Below are 17,669 nucleotides of genomic sequence, written 5' to 3'. Positions count from 1 at the left end.
CATGCTACCCATCTCTGGTTATTGCAGACATTTGAGGAATGAATCAATAGATGGGAACTCTAACTCTGACTCTGTCTCTCTTCCTTCCAAATATAATAATAATAATAATAATAATAATAATAAATACTGTTGTGTTACATGTGCTTCTATGTATATTTATATGTTTTCCAGAAAATTTGGGAAGACAGAACTTTGTAGAGAGGCAGAAAATATGAACCTAAGGGTTCAGCATTGTGTCACAGCAGTTTAAGCTGCTGCCTGCAACATCAGCATCCCATATAAGCACTGGTTTGAGTGCCAGCTGCTCCACTTTCCATCCTGCTCCCTGATAATGCCTCTGGGAAAGCAGCAGAACATGGCCCAAGGGCTTGGGCCCCAACCACCTGTGTAGGAGACCCAGATGGAGTTCTGTACTCCTGGCTTCAGTCTGTCTTAGCCCCAGCTGTGGAGGCCATTTGGGGAGTGAACCAGTGGATCGACATTTTCTCTCTTTCTCTCTCTCTCTCTGTGTCTCTTACTCTCTGTCACTCTTTCTCTCTTTGTCTCTCTCTAACTCTGCCTATCAAGTAAATAAAATAAATTATTAAAAAAGTATGAACTTGTGCCTATATTGTAAATGTTTATAGGAGGTTACTGCAAAAGTACTTCTGTCACTCATTTGCTTCATGTTTTATCATTTGTCTCTTGTTGATTGGAGCTGTTAATCCAGCACAGATTTGTTTGAAATTGAGCAAATGTTCTTGGTGTTTTGGTGCTCTAATTAACTTCTCATGTTGTGTGTGTACTTGCCTTGTTTATTAAGAAGGACCAGGATATGGCTCTTGTCTCCATAAAGTTCCTAGGACTTTGAGATGAAATATGAAGTTCCTATCAAAATGAGAGCCCTTTTGGGAATGAGTTGTGTTCTTTCAAGTTGGGTCTGGTGAAGGGGACACTTGTTGCCCCTTAACAGTGACTGCAAATAAAGGGGAACTGATATCATCAACAGCCCTATTTTTGGTGCCAGAGTAGGCTAGTCTTTAAAAAGAGAGGTCCAGTTATGAGAAATTAGTGAATTTATTGAAACTATGTATTTTCTCAGGAATGAGAAATGTTTCCTTTTTTTTCTGGGGTGGACTTTTGGTGGGAGGGGAAGGCACTTTATAGAAGAAAGTTGAAAGCTTGTCTCCCCTCTCTCTCTGGAACAATGTTTGATATACCTGCTCCTGATGTCACACATCTGCAAATATTTGGTTGGAGTTTCTTCCCCTTGTGGAGAAGAACTTCAGTAGCTTTGATTTCATGGTTGCAATTTTCTTATGCCTAAGATGTTGACATAAAACAGAGATGGGTATAGATCTTAATATCCAAGGGGATTTTAGCAGAGATTGACAGCTTTTCTTCTCATCACTGACTTTTCCTGATGAACAGGAGAGCTGTTTTTGACTAAATGTGAGTGAGCTCCTTTTGTTTGTTTTATGAATGAAATCTTTAAGCTATGGCTCCAGGGTGCTTCAGAGACCTTTCTGTATCACTGTTCCTATCTGAACCATCTCATTCCTCTGCCCTGAATGTGAACTTTCTTACCACCCCACATCCAGTCTGAGTGCCATCCTGTTGATTCTACCTGCTACATTCATCCATTTCTCTCCATGTCTTCTGTCACCACCCAGGTCCAAGCCACTGCCAGTCTCTGGATGACTGCAGCCTCCTGATTGTTCTCCCTGCTTCCATTCCTGCAGACCTACGGTCTTTTCCATGTAGTAGTTTATTTGAAAGGCAGAGCAGCAGAGAAAGGGAGATAAGGAGAGAGATCTTTCACCTGCTGTTTCACTCCCCAAATGCCCACGAAGCCAAGAGCCAGGAACTCCATCCAAGTCTCCTGTATAGGTGGAAGGGATCCAAGTACTTGGGCCATCGTCTGCTGCCTTCCAGGTTGTATATTAATGGGGAGCTGGATCTGGAGCAGAAGTGGGACTCAATGCTAGGCACTCTGATATGGAATATGGGCGTCCCAAGAAACAGCTTAACTCACTGCACCACAGCACCTGCCACTGCTTAGTGTCTACTAAAACATTTTCTACAACCATAAGTTCCTGAGAGAAGGTGTTTAATATGTCTCAGGTACAGAAGTATTTGCACATAATTACAGTCATTCATTTTTTGTGAAAGTGAGATCATACTGCATGTATTTTTGTGGTTGATTACCTTTTTCTTCTATACTTGCTGGATAATTCCCTATTGTATACATGTGTCATACATCATTTAACCAATCTCTATTAATGAACATGTTTTCCTAAGGTTATATATTTAAGAATTGAGGAACTTAGTGATTTATGTTACTTCCCCACGTTAATACTCTGAATTCTATATAGATAATGTGAGATGCTGACTATATGTTAAGAATCTTTATATATATGCGTCTGTAGTACATTTATTTAAAAGTTCTTAGTTTTTTCATAATAAACAGTATCTTTGATTAGTAATTATATTACAGAGTAGCTTCTTTTTTTTAAAATATAACATGTGGGTAGTTGTGTAACAGCCACTCACTGTACTCCGAAGCTGCTCCTCTATACATTTTAGTTGACCTGTTCCTGATGTAGGAATCAGACAGCAGGGTTTAGGCTTGCTGCATTTAGTTTTGATTTCCTGTAATGCTTTTGGCCATTGTTGTCCTCATCACTTTGGTCCCTTTTTGTTATCATCCCTAGTTACTGAAAAGTATTGTTCATTAAACAGTGTCCTTTGAACTTAATCCAAACTGGATTTGTGATTTGTTTTTTTTCTCTCTCTTTTCAAAAGATTTATTTATTTATTTGAAAGGCAGAGTTACAGAGGTAGAGGGAGCTATAGAGAGAGGGGGATATTCCATTTGCTGAAAACTCCCCAGATGGCCATAATGGCTGGCTGGGGCTGGGCCTGTCCAAAGCCAGGAGCCGGGAGCTTCTTCTGAGTCTCCCACATCGTTGGGAGGGGCCTAAGGACTTGGGCCATCTTCCACTGCTTTCCAGATGCATCAACAGTGAACTGTGTTGGAAGCAGAACAGCCATAATTTGAACTGGTGCTCATTTTAATTTTCCCAGTCTTCTTTCTTGAAATAATGTCGGTATCATGATCATTCTCTGAAGATACCATCAGTGCCATAACCAAGTAATGACCTTGAGAATGACCACCTACTTCTCTGGTGGTAGTCTGATTTTCATCCCATGTAAAATGAAAGAATTCCCACAGACATCTCCGGGATCCCTGCCAGCCCCTGGACTGCTGTTTTCCTATTTGATTGTGTGGGATCCTTCAGCTAAAATCCACCTGAGACCTGCTTGTTTGTGAGCACTCAGAGCGCTGCCCTGTACGGGGCTTGTGTGCTAAGAGGGACAGAATAGCCTAAATACATCCAGTGGTTGCAGTTGTGGAGTATTGCCTACACACCCTGATTATTCAGTGATTTCTTTCTGAAAGATAAATCTGCAATACTTTAAAAGGTTTTTTTTTTTTTCCTGTTTACTTACTTATTTGAAAGTCAGACAGAAAGATAGACAAATAGAGTTCCCATTCACTGTTTCAATCTTCAAATACCTGCAACAGTCAGGGCTGGGCCAGGCTGAAGGCAGGGGCCAGGAACTCAACCCAGGTCTTGAACATGAATAGTAGGAACCCAAGCACTTGAGCTGTCGTCACCTGTTTCCCAGGTCTACATTAGCAGGAAGCTAGAATCAGGCACCAAGGCAGGAGTGGAACCCAGGCAATCCAGTATGGGATGCAGGTGTCCAAAGTGGTATTTCAAACACTAGGCCAAATGCCCACCCCTCAGCTAGTGCTTTTTAACTATCTCTAATTAACCGTTTATGCTTTGTATTCAGTAGTTTATGTCAAGAGCAGGATCCATAAGGATCACTAAAGTGGCTTTTTTTAAAGGTTTTTTTTTTTTTTTTTTTTTTTTTTTTTTTTTTTTTTTTTTGCTCTCCTGTCTCCTTTTTTTTTTTAAAAGATTTTTTTTTAACTTTTATTTAATGAATATAAATTTCCAGTATACAGCTTATGGATTACAATGGCTTCCCCTTCCCATAATTTCCCTCCCACCCGCAACCCTCCCCTCTCCCGCTCCCTCTCCCTTTCAATTCACATCAAGATTCATTTTCAATTCTATTTATATACAGAAGATCAATTTAGTATAAATACTTCAACAGTTTGCACCCACATAGAAACACAAAGTGAAAAATACTGTTGGAGTACTAGTTACAGCATTAAATCAAAATGTACAGTACATTAAGGACAGAGATCCCACATCAGGAGCAAGCGCACAGTGGCTCCTGTTGTTGACCCAACAAATTGACACTCTCGTTTATGGCGCCAGTAACCACTAAACTGATCTTCTGTATACTAAACTGATCTTCTGTATACAAAGAGAATTGAAAATGAATCTTTACATGAATGGAAGGGGAAAGGGAGCGGGAAAGGGGAGGGTGGCGGGCGGGAGGGAAGTTATGGGAGGGGGGAGGCCATTGTAACCCATAAGCTGTACTTTGGAAATTTATATTCATTAAATAAAAGTTTAATTAAAAAAAATGCTGTATAATTGTTCAGACCTGGTTAAGGCCACTCTTAGGATCATTGGTTACTATCCTCAACCTGTCTTTTATGACCTTGTCTAAATATGATCAGAGTCGGGGAACTTGGAAGGCTTCCATAGCCTTGGCAACTCATGACGACAGCCTAGGGTGGTTACTGGCGCCATAAACGAGAGTGTCAATTTGTTGGGTCAAAGGTTTTTTTTTTTTTAAGATTTTTTAGGCATAATGACAGAGGGAGAGACAGAGAAAATGAGTTGCACCCACGTCTCCCATGTGGGTGGCAGGGACACAGGTGTTTGAGCCATCATCTGCTGCCTTCCCAGGTGCATCCAGGATGCACGTCCAAAGCAGAATAGCCAGGCTCCAACAAGCACTGCAGTATTGGAGGTGGGCATCTCAAGTATTGGCTTATCCCACTGCATCACAATGCGTGCCCCAACACTTGTATAACCAAGAATTGAAATAACCGATAAGTAAGGCAGGAGTCCTGGTGGACAGAATGGCATTGATACAAGAGCAAGTGTGGCATCATGAACCAAAAATGACTAACACTACACTAGGTGGCAAGGAAGGCGTCTGAGACTTCCTGTGAGTTTGTACTTTCTTATGCTCCTGATCATTTCATTGTCATCTTTCAATTTTCTCTTTCTTTCCTGAGCCCCTCTAGTTTGTATCTTAGCAGTGCCTACTATCTTCATCTCTTCAAGGAGTTCTTTTGTGATCTTTCTTCAAAACTACCATTGCCTCATTGAGTTGTTTCTTTGTTTTGAGTTCTCATTTTCACCTTATCCACTCTGGAACAGCATTTGTTCCTGCCACGGGTTAATTGTAAGGAGCTTCACGTTTCTTTCCCAGATTGGGGTACCGTCTTGCGTGGTTACTATACCATTTCTTTTTGCTATGCATTGGAATGAGTTTAACTTTCCTGGCAGGAGATTTCTAGGAAAGGTCAAAGCAAGTGCCTGGCTTCTCTGCTGAAGAGCTCCTTGTGCATGGCCCGTGCTGTGGCATAATGAGTAAAGACGCCATCTGTAGTGCGCCTGCAGTGCCAGCTTGAGTCCCAGCTGCTCCACTTCCAATCCAGCTCCTTGCTAATGCACCTCGAAAAGCAGAGGACGATGTCTCTGTACCCTGTACCTACTTAGACCCAGATGAAGCTCCTTGCTCCTAGCTTCAGATGGACCCAACTTCAGTCATTTCGCTGCCATTTGGGGAGTGAACCAGCAGATGGAAGATCTCTCTCTCTGTCTCTTTTTGTCTCTGTAACTCTGCCACTCAAATAAATAAATAAATCTTTGAAAAACAACAAAAAAGAGCTCCTTTTCCTCCTGATTCTGCCATGAAGGAGTGTTCCTTTTTGCCTCTACCTCCCTGTACCTAACCTGGGAGAACTGGGTTTCCTCCTCCATCCTGTTTTTGTTTTTTTTTGTTTTGTTTTGTTTTTTGTTTTTTGTTTTTTTTTTTGACAGGCAGAGTAGATAGAGAGAGAGACAGACAGAGAGAAAGGTCTTCCTTTTTTGCCGTTGGTTCACCCTCCAATGGCCACCGCGGCCGGCATGCTGCGGCCGGTGCATTGCACTGATCCGAAGCCAGGAGCCAGGTACTTCTCCTGGTCTCCCATGCAGGTACAGGGCCCAAGGAGTTGGGCCATCCTCCACTGCACTCCCAGGCCACAGCAGAGAGCTGGCCTGGAAGAGGGGTAACCGGGACAGAATCTGGCACCCTGACCAGGACTAGAACCCGGTGTGCCGGCGCCGCAAGGCGGAGGATTAGCCTATTGAGCCACAGCACCGGCCCCATCCTGCTTTCACACCAGAATGTCACAGGCCTCCAGGCTATTCCCTCACTCAAAGAAGGTGGACAGCCCAGGGGCTCCTGTGTAGGTGCTGAGCCCCCTTTTTCCAACACCCTCACCTCTAGCAATATGCCCAGGTCCTTGTGGCACTTTTTGGGGGGGGAGGGGAGAAAAACAGTTTTATTTTAGCTCCAAGTTATGGTATAAGGTTGAAAGACCGCAAGTTCTAGATGGCAGAATCCTGAAGCTGTGCAGGACATAACATGGACTGATAAAGAGCCTCTAGGAGACAACAAGCTAGTTTGACTTTTATCGCAGACCCCCTGAGAGAACCCACTTATGTGTGTCCTCAGTCATTCTTGAGGGAGAGACCTAATGACCCCTTAAAGGAACCCCCTTTTAATTTCTGATAATGGGAATTAAATTTTCACAAAAGATTCAGATGGGATGAAGCAGGAGTCTTCCCTGGGTTGGTACTTAACGAATTCTTTCAATTTCTGTTTGCTATGGAAGATCCTTATTGCTCCTTCATTCATAAATGAGAGTTTTGCAGGGTACAGTAATCTGGGTTGACAATTTCATTCTCTTAGGACTTGCAGTATGTCTCACAATTCTCTCCTTGTCTGTAGGATTTGTGATGAGAAGTCTGAGTGAGTTTAATCAGGTTTCCTCTTAATGTAATTTGGTGTTTCTCTCAGGCACGTTTTAGGATCTTTTCTTCATGTGTTACTGAGGGGAGCTTTGCCACTATGTGTCTAGATGAGGCTCTATTTTGGTCGTGTCTATTGGGAGTTCTGTGTACTTCCTTTTTTTAAAAACTTTTATTTAATAAATATAAATTTCCAAAGTACAACTTTTGGATTATTGTGGCTTTTCCCCCCATAACCTCCCTCCCACCCGCAGCCATCCCATCTCCCACTCCCTCTCCTATCCCATTCATATCAAGATTCATTTCCAATTATTTTTGTATACAGAAGATCAATTTAGTATATACTAAGTAAAGATTTCAACAGTTTGCACCCACACAGAAACGCAAAGTGTAAAGTACTGTTTGAGTACTAGTTATGCCGTTAATTCACATAATACAACACATTAAGGACAGAGATCCTACATGGGGAGTAAGTGCACAGTGACTCCTGTTCTTGATTTAACAATTAACACTCTTATGACAAGAGCCTCAGATGATTACTGACGTCATAAATAAGAGTGTCAGTTGTGGCATTTTTGAAATCCATGAACATGAGAAGATCTTCAGAAAATTCATAGAAAATGCATATTTTGTAAAAAATGCATGGGTTTGTAAAAAAATTCATACCAAGATGAATTAATGCTTCAATGTTTCCATGAACTATATTTTTTAAAGTTTTATTTGATTTATTTGAAAGGCAGAGTGAGAGAGATTGCAAGAGAGAATGAGGTCCTCCTGCTGTTGATTTCACTCCCCAATGACCATAATGAATCCAGGAAATGAAACTGCATCTTCCATGTAAGGGCAGGGACCCAAGAACTTTGGCCATCCTCCACTGGTTTTCTCAGGAACATTAGCCAGGAGCTGGATCAGAACCAGAGCATCTAGGACTCTAAGTGGCACTCTGATATGAGATCTGGCATCACAGACTGTGGCTAACCCCCCTGTACCACAATGCCAGCCCTCCATGAATTTTTTGAAGTACTCTTGTAGATAATGAGCTTTCTTGGGTGTGATACCCAAGACTGAGCATGGAACTCATTTATATTCATATGTACCTTATACTCATAGGCTGAAGGTGATTTTATATGGTATTTTTAATAATTTTGTGCATGGGGGCTGGTGCTGTGCCACAGTAGGTTAATCCTCTGCCTGCGGGGCCGGCATCCCATATGGGTGCTGGTTCTAGGCCCAGTTGCTCCTCTTCTAGTCCAGCTTTCTGCTGTGGCCCAGGAAGGCAGTGCAGGATGGCCCAAGTGCTTGGGCCCCTGCACCCGCATGAGAGACCAGGAGGAAGCACCTGGCTCCTGGGTTTGGATCAGCATAGTTCCAGCCATAGCGGCCATTTAGAGGGTGAACCAATGGAAGGAAGACCTTTGTCTCTGTCTTTCTCTCTCATTGTCTAACTCTGTCAAATAAAAAAAAAATAATTTTGTGCATGAACCAAAGTTCATGATATGGAGTTTTCCAATGTGGTGTCACATCAGTGTTCAAAGTTTTGGAGTTGGGAACATTTTGGATTTTCCAATTAGGGCTGCTCAAGGTGAAGTGAATATCTGCTGGTGCCCTTTGGAGCTCTGCCTCCTCTGCTTCTCCCTGCAGCCTTCCTTGTTCTGTGCCCCACCCATACAGCTTCCCACCCAGGAGCTGCTCGTTTCTGTTGCTTTTGGCTATATTTATACATTTTTGAGAATCTTTGTGTTTTAATTTTTCTTAATATCATCTGTCTGCATTTTCTTCTTCTTTTCCCTCTCTGTCCTATATGTCTTGAGGAGGGAAAGAGAGGGAAAATTCAGAAATAAGCTTCTCCCATGTTCCTATAAGAAGCAGAAATCCAGTTTCAGAGTTTTAGAAGTGTCTGAGTAGTGATATCTTAGCAGTTAGAGAAAGTAGGAGAGGTAAAGGTTTGGAAAACACTGCCATATAAACTAGAGGTGAACTTGTGACCTGGCTCATCCTCAGCTGTGTTGGAGAATTATTGGGCCATCCAGTGGGTGACAGGAAGGAAGTAGGTGGAGATCACAGGCCAAACCGGGCATGGGGAGGGCTAGAATACTCGCAGGTGCAGGACTGCACCACTGCTGATTACTTGCCTGTTTGCTTCTTGCCACACCACACTCTCAAGGGGCCAGGTCCTCCGTGGGGCCCTATCATTTGTTTCCAGACTGCCTCAGAGCAGATCAACAGTGCAGGTGCATGTGATGAAATGTGAGGATTACCTTTGCTAAGAGACGGCTTGTAATGGCCCAGCCATATAGAAAGCCAAGTTCATTGTTTACACACAGTTTTCAAATGATTTGTTTTTCTACTTTGTTTAGTTTTTGTCTTCAGACATAGCTCTTTATTAGTCTACAGTAACTTTAAAATGCTCTAAGTTTTCTCTTTGTTCCTTCCTTTGAAGTATCTGGAAATAAAAACAGTGAGAAACTTAAAATTAAGTCTATTGTAAATTTGAGATTCCTCCCGGAAGCAGGATGGGCCTGCAGGACTGTGTGCCAGGAGGGAGAGCTCAGTACCTGGTACTCTTGGTCCTGGGCTGGAGGCTCCTCCTGAGTTCCTTCTGATTCTCCTTCTGATTCTCCTTCTCCTTCTCCTCCTCCTCCTCCTTCTCCTCCTCCTCCTCCTCCTCCTCCTCCTCCTCCTCCTCCTCCTCCTTCTCCTTCTCCTTCTCCTCCTCCTCCTCCTCCTCCTCCTCCTCCTCCTCCTCCTCCTCCTCCTCCTCTTACTCCTCCTCCTTATCCCCCCTCCTTCTTTTTCTTCTTGATTTATTTGAAAGACAGAATTAGAGAGAGAGAGAGATCTTTTGTCAGCTAGTTCACTCCTCAAATGGCCACAATGGTCAGGGCTGGACCAGGCCAAAGCCAAGAGCCAGAAGCTTCATCTGGGTCTCCCACATGAGTCGCAGGGGCCCAAGCACTTGGGTCATCTTCCACTGCTTTCCCAGGTGCATTAGCAAGGAACTGGATTGGAAGTGGAGCAGTCAGGACTTGAACAGGCACACATACGAGATGCCCGTGTCACTGGTGGCTTTTCCTGCTATGACACAATGCACCCTTCCATCCCCATCTGAGCTTCTTGGAGTGAGACTTATCCATTAGAAGAACCTTCTCCATCTCCCTCCCCAACCCTTGTGATCTCCACAGTCTGTAAAGCTTTTACTTGCAGAAGATAAGCATCCTGTGAAGGTTACAAGATAGAGCATGGGACACAGGACTTGTTGAAAAAAGCCATAATTAGGAGGGTACTGCAAGAACCATATGGGAAATGCATGTTATGAAAACATTATGCATGGATTTTTAAAAATTTTCCATGAAAATAAACTCATTTTTTCATTCCATTTTCCACAACTTTTAAAGTACCCTCATATTTTACTATCATTATGGTTTTTGACAGAGTTTTTCCACTTGTGATAGGCTTTTTTGATTCTTTCTAAGATACTTTTCTTGCTTTTCTGGTTCTTTGTAGTATGCTTTTCTTGGTTTTTCTTGATAAATGAAACATACCAAATTCACTTGATTTTTTTCTCAAAGATTTCTGTGTTGATATTTACTTATTTTTTATGAAGTCTTTTCTTTGTTAAATATTTATTTATTTGAAAGGCAGAGTTACAGAGAGGCAGAGAGAGAAAGAAAGAAGTCTTCCATCCACTGGTTCCCTCCTCAGGTGGCTGCAATGGCTGGAGCTGTGCCGATCCGAAGCCAGAAGCCAGGAGCTTCCTATGGGTCTGCCACTCAGGTGTAGGGGCTCAAGGACTTGGGCCATCTTCCACTGCTTTCCCAGGCCATAGCAGAGAGCTGTATTGGAAGTGGAGCAGCTGGGACTTGAACTGGTGCTCATATAGGATGCTGGCACTGCAGGCAGCAGCTTTACCTGCTATGCCATAGCGCCAGTCACTATATTTACTTATTTTTTTTTAAAAAAAAGATTTATTTATTTATTTATTTGAAAGAGTTACACAAAGAGAGGAGAGGCAGAGAGAGAGGGCTTCCATCCGCTGGTTCATGCCCTAAATGACCGCAATGGCCAGAGCTGAGTTGATCTGAAGCCAGCAGCCAAGAGCCTCTTTGGGGTCTCCCACACCGGGTGCAGGGGCCCAAGAACTTGGGCCATCTTCTACTGCTTTCCCAAGCCATAGCAAAGAGCTGGATCGGAAGTGGAGCATCCAGAACTCGAACCAGCGCCCACATGGGATGCCAGCTCTTCAGGCCAGGGTGTTAACCTGCTGTGCTACAGCACTGACCCCAATATTTACTTATTTTTAATAAACCACCTGATGTAAATATTTTCTAATGATATATTCTCTATGCACCTTGTACTTTTTAATGTACTTGGATTCTAACTCTCAATATAGTAAACTTTCTGGTAATAGCATCTGTATTCTCAGAGATGTGTGCCATTTCCAAAATATTTCTTTTTTTTTTTTTTAATTTTATTTATTTGAAAGTCAGAGTTACACAGAGAGAAGAGAGGCTGAGAGAGAAAGAGAGAGAGAGAGGTCTTCATCCGTTGGTTCATTCCCCAGATGACCGCAACAGCAGAGCTGTGCAGTTCCGAAGCCAGGAGCCAGGAGCTTCTTCCGGATCTCCCACACAGGTGCAGGGGCCCAAGGATGTGGGCCATCTTCTACTGATATTCCAGGCTATAACAGAGAGCTGGATCAGAAGTGGAGCAGCCGGGACTCGAACCAGCGCCCATATGGGATGCCGGCGCTTCAGGCCAGGGCTTTAACCCACTGCGCCACAGCGCCGGCCCCTCCAAAATATTTCATGTATATCTTTTTTTAAAAAATATTTGTTTATTTGAAAGGCAGAATGGCAGAGAGGAAGAGACAAAGAAAGCAATATCTTCCATTTGGTAATTCACTCCCCAGGTGGTTACAATAGCCAGGGCTGAGCCAGGCTGAAGCTGGGAGCCAGGAACTCTATCTGTATGTCCCACATGAGTACCAGATAACCAAGCACTTGGGCCATCTTCCACTGCCTTCCCAAGTGCATTAGCAGGGAGCTGGATTAGAAGCAGAGTAGCTGGGACTACAATGGGATACCAGTGTTGCATGTGGTTGCTTAACCTGCTATGCCACAATACTGGCCCTTCATATATATCTTAATACTTCAAACCAACCTTCAACACAGGTAGAAAAATGTTTGATAAATGAGAAAAGATTTGAGTCTAAAACAAAATTTTTTAAATGTTTCATTTTCTCTAGTCCTCTTTCAATTATATCATTTACATGCAACTGTTGGATATGTCATTGTCAAATAGTAGCTAAACTCTTTAATTATGGATTGTAACTCTTGTGCCAATTGATTCTTATCATTGCTACAATTTTTATAATAAATCACAGATTATTAAGCTTTAGTGCTTTCCTCAAGCATGGTTCACATTAGTTAAGGTATGGTACTAAGAGTGTTCTTATTGTTCATTTCTGCCTTCCAGGAAAATAAACATAATCCACTTCATGCTATTAGCTCATTCATTGACCTCCTAACTATATCAAGTACAGCTGCTTGCCTACATTATTCTCAGTTAAAGTTCATGACAGCTGAGAAGAAGGTGCCTTCTCTCTACTTGACTGTTGAAACAATTAGAGCTCAGAGGAATGAGATAAAGTATCCAGTGTCAGCAGCTAAGAAGTTGCATCAGGTTTCCAAATCAGGGTATCTGGGTCCAAGTTTACCCGCTGGTGTCTGTTAAATTGTACTTCATCCTCGAAGTCACCTGTCCAAGGGCTCACCAACCACAATTTTTTTTTCTGTGATTTTTTTTTTTTGGACAGGCAGAGTGGATAGTGAGAGAGAGAGAGACAGAGAGAAAGGTCTTCCTTTTCCGTTGGTTCACCCCCAATGGCCGCTGCAGCCAGCACACCGTGCTGATCCGAAGCCAGGAGCCATGGTCTCCCATGCGGGTGCAGGGCCCAAGGACTTGGGCCATCTTCCACTGTACTCCTGGGCCACAGTAGAGAGCTGGACTGGACGAGGAGCAACCGGGACAGAATCCAGCGCCCCGACTGGGACTAGAACCCAGGGTGCCTGCTCTGCAGGCGGAAGATTAGCCTAGTGAGCTGCGTTATTACAACTCAGTTATTTTGGGTTGAGCAGCTGAAATGTTTTCTTCCTAAGGAGAAGATGGTCTTGCTTGGTTATGTGGAGCCAGTTACTGGAAGGTGCACTGTATTGTAGGGACGGCCTTTGGTGCTTCTGCATCTTGGCCACTTGTTTGTCAGATGGCATTCTCAAGAGCTCCCCACCCACCATGGGACATTACATAGGCCCTGATGCCAACTTGTAACTAGGATTTTATGTCAAAAGTATTCTTTTTCTTGAGAACACCACTAGATGGCAGCAGACCTTCATGGAACAGAATATCATAGTTCCTTCAAAAAACTATTCATTGTGAAAAAAAATTCTAACATGAAAAGTTTTTTAAATTTTCATGTAGCACGTATTTTTTTTCTTGAATTGGATTTAGGCTAATTAAAATGGAATCTGACTATCCTATAAGCTGGATGATGAAACGGACCATATATACTGGGCTTGAGAGAAGCTAGCAGAATTGTCATTTTTTTTCCAGATCATCATGCTCTCTCTACCTCTACCTCTCTACCTCTACTTCTGCCTCTAACTCCAGCTCTAAGATTATTTTTCTCAAGTATTTTTAACATAATAAAACTGGCAAAAGACCCTGTGAACCACTTTCCTACTGTGCTTATCTTCCACAAGCAAAAGAATTTAGGAACTAGGCGGATTTTCAAGTAAAGAGACAAAGTGGTGACAATACAGCAATTGCAAAAAAAAAATGTTTATATCCAATACAGTGGAAAGGCAACTCATTCTGTTTCCAAGTTACTGTGAGTGGCAGGTGAAAATAACGTACTGAAGACAGCACCTACGGTGATATAATCTTTCTGAAACTCACAGAAGTTTGACTCGGTGTACGTGCATGTTCGGTGGAGATTTTGTAATATTGTTAAATATTTTCTTAGATTGATTTAGTGAAGTGATGAATACTGAGCACACTCCAGTGACATCTGAGTTAACTTTGTGAATACAAAGTTAGCATAAGTCTTCATAATACAAGGCAAGGATCAGCCAACTTTTTCTGTAAAGGGCCAGGTAGTGAATATTTTGGCTTTGCAGACCACATATGGTCTTTTGAATATTTGTTTTGTTTTGCTTTGTTTTTTTGTTGTTGTTTTTTTTTTTGTTAGCCTTTAAAAAAATACATGAGCCATTCTCAGCTTGTTTTTTTGTTTTTTTTATTATTTTTAACAGGCAGAGTGGACAGTGAGAGAGAGAGACAGAGAGAAAGGTCTTCCCTTTTGCCGTTGGTTCACCCTCCAATGGCTGCCGCGGCTGGTGCGCTGCGGCCGGCGCACCGCACTGATCCGATGGCAGGAGCCAGGTGCCTATCCTGGTCTCCCATGGGGTGCAGGGCCCAAGCACTTGAGCCATCCTCCACTGCACTCCCTGGCCACAGCAGAGAGCTGGCCTGGAAGAGGGGTAACCGGGACAGAACCGGCGCCCCGACCGGGACTAGAACCCGGTGTGCCAGCGCCGCAAGGCGGAGGATTAGCCTAGTGAGCCGCGGCGCCGGCCCCATTCTCAGCTTGAAAACCACATGAAGCCAGGTTGCAGGCCCTGCAGACCATCGTTTGCTCTCCCCATTACAGGAGGTTAGTACAGTAGTTTGTAAAGTGCTGTCTCTGTCTTGCCAGTTCATAAAGCCTAAAGAAATGGCAGCATTGGTTTCCTGATCAGTTTCTGTGGAGCAGAAGGATCCTCCTAACCCACCGTGGGCTGATGCTGGGGGGTCTGCTGGAAACACCCAAGCTTCTCCACCCAGCTTTGTCAAACTCCTTCTCCTGGTTTGTCCTTTGTTTGCTTTGTCAACTAACACACACACACCCAGATTGTGAAATCAGTATTTTAAAATAAACTTATTTCTTTTTTTAAGATTTATTTATTTATTTGAAAGGCAGAGTTACAGAGAGAGAGAGACAGACAGACAGACAATGAGAGTGAGATCATCCATCCACTGATTCACTCCCCAAGTGACCACAACGGCCAAGCCAAAGCCAGGAGTCAGTAACTCCATTCAGGTCTCCCACATGAGTGGCAGGGACCCAGGCACTTGGGTCATCTTCACAGCTTTCTCAGGCACATTAGCAGGGAGCTGGATTGGAACTAGAGCATCCAGGACTTGAACCAGCCAGTGCTATAGGCAGCGGCTTAACCCTTAGTTGCCATAGTTCCGGCTCTTGAAATTATCTTTCAACAAGTCTTCTGCTTTGTTTTTATAGCACACTGAAAAATGCCATTTTGAAAAACAAGAAATCAATGTCTTAACCCCAGCTCTTCCATAGTTAGAGTTCCTTGGATAGATCAGTTATTCTTTGTGATTGTCAACATTTTTGTTTGTAAAATAGGATTGGACTGATGCCAACCCTATTGTAGCCTATATTATTTTTTCTAAAGTTAGTAATTTCAAGTTTTTGTTAGCGTAGGCCATTTATCACCTGATCAGATGATGCCTTCAATTGTTCCTCAAGTGTAGGCCAGTGGTTAGTTTTCCTTGTGGCTTTTATTAAATAATCTGATTAGTTCTTCGCTTAATGTGACTTTTTAAAAGATTTTTTTAAAGACTTATTTATTTATTTGAAAGAGTTATAGAGAGAAAGGGAGAGAGAGAAATAGAGAGAGAGAGAGAGAATCTTCCATCCACTGATTCACTCCTCAGGTGGCTGTAACAGCCAAGCCAAAGCCAGGAACCAGGAGCTTCTTCTGGGTGTCATAGGTGACAGGGGCCCAAGCACATGGGCCATCTTCTGCTGCTTTTCCCAGGCCATTAGCCAGGAGCTGGATGAAAAGTGGAGAAGCCAGGACATGAACCACTGCCCATATGGGATGCCGGCATCGCAAGTGGTAGCTTAACCCGTTGCACCACAGTGCTGGCCCCTGTATCTTTCTTATAAAACAGAAGCCATGAGCACTGAGATAAATACCTACCTCTATTCTACAGAAGCCCATAGCACAGGATTTTATTATCAACATACTTTTTGAAGGTAGGGGGCAAAACTTTAATAAAGTCCTTAGAACACAGCAGTCCAATAAAATATGTTGAGGTTGAGAGGCAAGCAGCCATAAACTCAAAAGAGCAAACAAAATTTCTCTATCCTATGAAAAGAGAATGAACACCAACAAAAGTTAAAAGAAATTTCTTTGAAACGAGCTGAATGACAGCAGTTGCTGTTGGCTGTGTAATTCCTCTCCAGGATTTGTACTTTTCACTTTGATGTGGAAGCACTGCTTATCATATCATCCTCAGTGAACAAAAGCTATCCTGTATTTTGGAATATTTTATCATTCCCTTGATCCCATGAATAAATAATGACTCTAAAAAACTACTTTCTTTAAATAAAAAGAATGAATGAATAGGATTGTTTACTTTTTTAAAAAAAAATTATTTTACTTATTTGAAAGAGTTACAGAGAGGGGTAGATCCAGAGAGAGAAAGAGAGAGAGGTCCTCCATCCACTGGTTCACTCCCCAAATGACTGCAATGGCCAGAGCCGAGTTGATCCGAAGCCAGGAGCCAGGAGCTTCTTTGGGCTCTCCCACACCAGGTGCAGGGGCCCAAGAACTTGGGCCATCTTCTGCCTCTTTCCCAGGCCACTGCAGAGAGCTAGATCGGAAGTGGAGCATCCAGAACTAGAACCAGCACCCATATGGGATGCTAGCGCTGCAGGCTGAGGCTTTAACCCACTGCGCCACAGTACCAGCCCCAAAATAGGATTTTTTCTCTCACTCTTAGAAATCTAAAACTTATTTCTACTGGAAATCCATTACAAGAGGAGTTGTGGTTTTTTGTTTTGTTTTGTTTTGTTTTTTGTTTGTTTGTTTGTTTTTTTTTAACTTCAGTGGTCCTAAGACTGGATTGTGAGCTTAGTATGACTTTTAAACCCATGAGTCTTCATTTTAAATTTCTAAACCTAGGGAAAAAATAATAGTCCATTGAATCCATTACAGGGTTCACCTATTGACATTTTCCCACTTTTATTTGTTTTATAATTCTTGTCATCTGTGCAATAATAATTTGAATTTATATCAGTGTCCTGTAGTTTCTAGCACCCTTTGATGAATCTTTACCTGAATCAGTTACTCAGTAGATAACTGAAAACAATTTTTTCTAATTCTATTATTCCTTTCTCATTTTTTAAATAATAATTTATTTATTTGAAGTACAGTTCCTGAGAGAGAGAGCTCTTCCATCTGCTAGTTCTCTTCCCAAATGGCTGCAACTCAGGGCTGGGCCAAAGCAAAGCCGGGGGTCAGGAACTCCATCCGGGTCCAAATACTTGAACCATCTTCTGCTGCCATTCCAGGAACATTAGCAGGGAACTGGACTGAGGCGAAGCAGCTGGGACTGGAACCAGCACTCCAATGGGATGCCAGGTCTCCGGGGGCGGCCTAACCCTCTGTATCACAACATTGGCCCTTCCTTTTTCATTTATTAGCTGTAATTCATTCACTTCATAATATAATATGTAATGGTTACAGTTCTTCACGTTTGTGTCAATCAAGTGAACGTCTGTGTGCCGCTGTGACCACATCTACTTACTGTCTCAATGGAATC

At 42.7% G+C, this 17,669-nt stretch overlaps 1 protein-coding gene across 1 annotated transcript in view; it reads left to right on the top strand.

Moving 5' to 3' along the window:
- The window catches only part of STX7 (syntaxin 7), a 45,620-nt gene that overhangs the window by 16,906 nt on the left and 11,045 nt on the right, over positions 1–17,669 (top strand). The gene's annotated exons all lie outside the window — the stretch shown is intronic.

Source organism: Lepus europaeus, chromosome 3, assembly GCF_033115175.1.
Source record: "Lepus europaeus isolate LE1 chromosome 3, mLepTim1.pri, whole genome shotgun sequence".
Classification (NCBI taxonomy): domain Eukaryota; kingdom Metazoa; phylum Chordata; class Mammalia; order Lagomorpha; family Leporidae; genus Lepus; species Lepus europaeus.
The sequence above is the reverse complement of the archived record's forward strand: the minus strand, read 5'-3'. Positions and strand labels throughout refer to the sequence as shown.